At 35.6% G+C, this 4,043-nt stretch overlaps 1 pseudogene; it reads left to right on the forward strand.

Moving 5' to 3' along the window:
- Positions 1-316: 316 nt before the first annotated feature.
- Positions 317-752, forward strand: LOC102963485 (annotated as a pseudogene).
- The last annotated feature ends 3,291 nt before the right edge of the window (positions 753-4,043 follow it).

The following is a 4,043-nucleotide window of genomic DNA, read 5'->3' on the forward strand; positions in this document are numbered from 1 at the left end:
AGAAACCTTTCATAATAAGTGGAGGTCACAATGCTAATAACAAATAATCTGAGATTCAAATCTAGGCATTCCCAATTCCAGAAATCATATTTTCCCCCCACAAAACTACTTGATTGAAATCTTTATCCACGAAATGTAAGGTACTAGTGAAGATATGGACTTCAGAAGATATGGATAAATGAATCCGAGGTCATAAAACAAAGCCAGTATGCATAGAGGTAAAGAGGGGACAGTGGGATTTTGTGAAATAAACTGGAGGAATTAGAGAGGAATTTGTGCACCACTTGGTGAGGAGGTCTTGTCTACATTCACGACCATGCCATCTAAGGGTCCTCTGCAGTCCAGTGCAGGTCCTCAGATGCAAGAAAAAGGTCATAGCCGTGGAGCACTGCAAATGGGGCAACAGCGTCATCAGGGTGAATGGGCAGGCCCTGGAAGATTGAGCTGCTCATGCAGCAATACAAACTACTGCACCTGTTTTGTTTCTGGGCAAGGAGTTGTTTGCCAGGGTGGACATCTGAGACTGAGTAAAGGGTGGTGGTCATGTGGCCCAGATTTACAATCTTCCAGTCCACCTCCAAAGCTCTGGTGGCCTATTATCAGAAATACGTGGATGAGGCTTCCAAGAAAGAGATCAAAGACATCCTCATCCAGTACGACCAGATTCTCCTGGTTGTTGATCCCTGGTGCTGCGAATCCAAAAAGTTGGGCAGTCCTGGTGCCGTGCTCCCTATCAAAAATCCTACGGATAGGCCTATTGTGAGGATCAGGGTTCACCTTTATAATAAGTAACTGGTGGGAATCAGGGTTCACCTTAATAATAAACTATTGTCACGGGGAAAATAATGAATATTTAGGACATAAAATGGTAGAATTTTATGATGAATTTGGTATATGGATTACAGGCCAGAAGGTTTCTATAATGACTCAGAGGCTTCTGCCTTACATAACGGAATGTTTGATCTAGAATGGGATAAGGAGGTAAAATATTAATTGACTGCATGTGCACGTGTGAGACAGAAGAAAATATAGAATAATGAAAAAGAAGTATAGGACCAAGTTGTGAAGAGCTGCAACATTGACAGAGGGGCGATCTTAGTCAAGGGCCAATGTAGAGGAAATATGCTAGAAAATACGTGCAGGAAAACAACAAGGGGAGCAGAAGAAAGATTTTAAAAGAAGGAATGTAAATAACATCAAATGCTATTAAATTAACACTGAAAATTTTCATCAGATTTGGTGACTAAAGATCATGGCTAACCTTAGCAAGAGCTGTTTGAAGGGAAGTTTCCAGAGGTCAGAATGGGAATGGGTAAAGTTAGAAAATGGAGTCTGAAAGAGCAAGGGATCCTGCTATGGAGAAGTAGTGGTGCTGATCAAGAAAAGTTTTTAGAAGAAGTCATATTTTTTCCCCATTTATCTTAACAACTTTTTGAAAAAAGAATTCCAAATAATTAAAATAATTTGAGAATGTAGACTTGTTGTATAATTTCCATATGCGTATTTAACTAGTCTCATATTTTTCACTAGTTTAATTCTATCTTTATTACTCTATTTTAAGATCCTTAAAAGGACAGATTCATAAATCTAATTATTTTATATCCAATTATAATCTTATTTTAATGTAGTACACATATCAATATTGATCAATTAGTCATCAACTATTTATTGCAGATATACTATACATGAAATAGTTTTCTACTACAGACGGAAGTTCCTATCAGAACTTCACTTAATATTGTGTTTTCATTCAAATGATAACCTTAAAGTAGTAATTAATCATATTTTAGATTATGCCGTGAAATTTGAGTACCCAGATTTGCATTTGTAGTTTGCACTTTTTTTTTAATTACCATATAAAGTCATGATTTGCTCTATGAAAAACTGTGTATTGATTCAAATGAAGGAATGTTGGGGGAAATTACATCCACATATGTATGTAAACCTCCAGATCAGAGAAGGCTATTCTGTGTTAACAGAATCACATTTGGTTAAATAACACATAACAATAAATAGATCCATCTGTATAGGTACCAAGTTTTTAAAACAGCAAATAATGAATATACAATGAAATTTTATTTCTTTTTTTAAATGTTTATTTATTATTTTTGAGAGAGAGACAGAGTAAGCAGGGAAGGGGCAGAGAAAGAGGGAGACACAGAATCCAAAGTAGGCTCCAAGCTCTGAGCTGTCAGCGCAGAGCTTGATGTGGGGCTCAAACTCACGAGCCGTGATGTCATGACCTGAGCTGAAGTCAGACACTTAACCGACTGAGCCACTCCGGTGCCCCATGATGTTTTATTTCTCATTCTAATGTCTAGCAATAACAGATTGAATATCTATTTGAAATAGAGTGTAATAGCAATAATATAAACATCTTATTCAAGGAAAAATGCAACTTTAAATAATCAAATAATACCTTATTAAATTAGGCAGACTCATGGTTAAATATGAGATCTGTTTTTCTTGAACCAGCAAAATTTTGAAGTCATTAATAATTCTCACTTTGTACAACATCTTGGTGAATAGGGATTCTCCACTTTAAAATATTAAACTCAAAAATGCAAAGTCATATCTTATATAGAACTGGGCTTGTGCCTATCTCTTCCTACAAGTTATTCAACAATGGACCTTGACCCAGGGATATACAAGAACATACACAGTTTCAGTTCCACGAACACAGAGGTCCAATGGGCTCTGATGCCAGTAACGGCTCCAAGGAAGAAGCAAAACATGGCTTGATCCTTGCTATAGATTGAATGTTTGTGTCCCCCTAAAGCTCATATATTGAAACCTAATGCCCAGTGTAATGGTATTTGGAAGTAGGGCCTTTGGGAGGAGCTTAGGTCTTGAGAGTAGAGCCCTCGTGAATGGGATTCATGCCCTTATAAGAGAGATCCTAAAGAGCTAGTTGTTTGTTTGTTTGTTTGTTTTCCTTTCAAAGTGAAGGCACAGAGAAAAGACCGTTTATGAACCAGGAAGTGGGTTCTTATTTCCCAGTCTGCCAGCACCTTGATCTTAAACTTCCCAGCCTCCAGAACTATAAGTTATAAAGTTCTGTTCTATATAATCCACTCAGTTTCTGGTATTTGGCTATAGCAGCCTGAATGGACTAAGATAATCCTTAAAATTAGTATAGGCATTGACTCGATATTCTAGGAGAGGGAGACAAAATGAGCAAAAGTATATGGAGGTGTGCTCAGGAAAATGAGGGCTGCAGTTTAGCTGAAGACTGTGTAAAGTGATCAGAGGACATACAATTACAAAGTAGTCTGGGGCCAAGCTCTAGATTAAATGCTTTTACTGCTAGGCCAAGCCATTGAATCATATCAAGTTTCACTCCAGATTTATTGTAATTTCACACTGTTTTTACATAATTACATATCTCTTCCTGAGATTTTCAAGTTGCATAAAAAATATTTGCAAACTAGATTATTTCTTCATATAAAACACATAAATCAGAAAAATAAAGAAAAAATTAAATAAAACTTTACTGAAACAACCATTGTGTTTCAGTTTTCTGTTTTTAGTGAAATTAGATTCATTATTAAGTTCATTATTCTTTTCCCCCACTATTTTGTGGCCCTTTCCTCATTGTGCTTCACATCATACCGGGAGGAAAGTGAGATAATATTCGTGTAATTACCTAACTTATTTCTTCACCACCCCATTTCTTTCTTTCATTTCATTTTTTTTGTCTCTATGAAAAACATTAAAATATTTATAATTACAACCCTTTATTCCTTTCATTTTCTTTCATTTTGTTCATGTGAATTCTCTAATTGAGGAATCTGTGTTATCTTCAGAAATGTTTTGTTTCTTAAAAATGGAATAAAAAGGACAACTGATAAAGATATTGCTTTTTCCTTCATTAGTAGACCTCAGACTTAATATTTATCATTGTTTTTGTGGATGTCTTTTATATATTTAAACTGCCAACATATAAGAGATGACCAATAAAAGCATACACATACTTTTAAGTTAAACAAATTTCATTTAACATTTTAAATTAATGTACTAAATGAGACCATTGATTTGCACAC

This window comes from Panthera tigris, chromosome B2 (assembly GCF_018350195.1).
Source record: "Panthera tigris isolate Pti1 chromosome B2, P.tigris_Pti1_mat1.1, whole genome shotgun sequence".
NCBI lineage: Eukaryota > Metazoa > Chordata > Mammalia > Carnivora > Felidae > Panthera > Panthera tigris.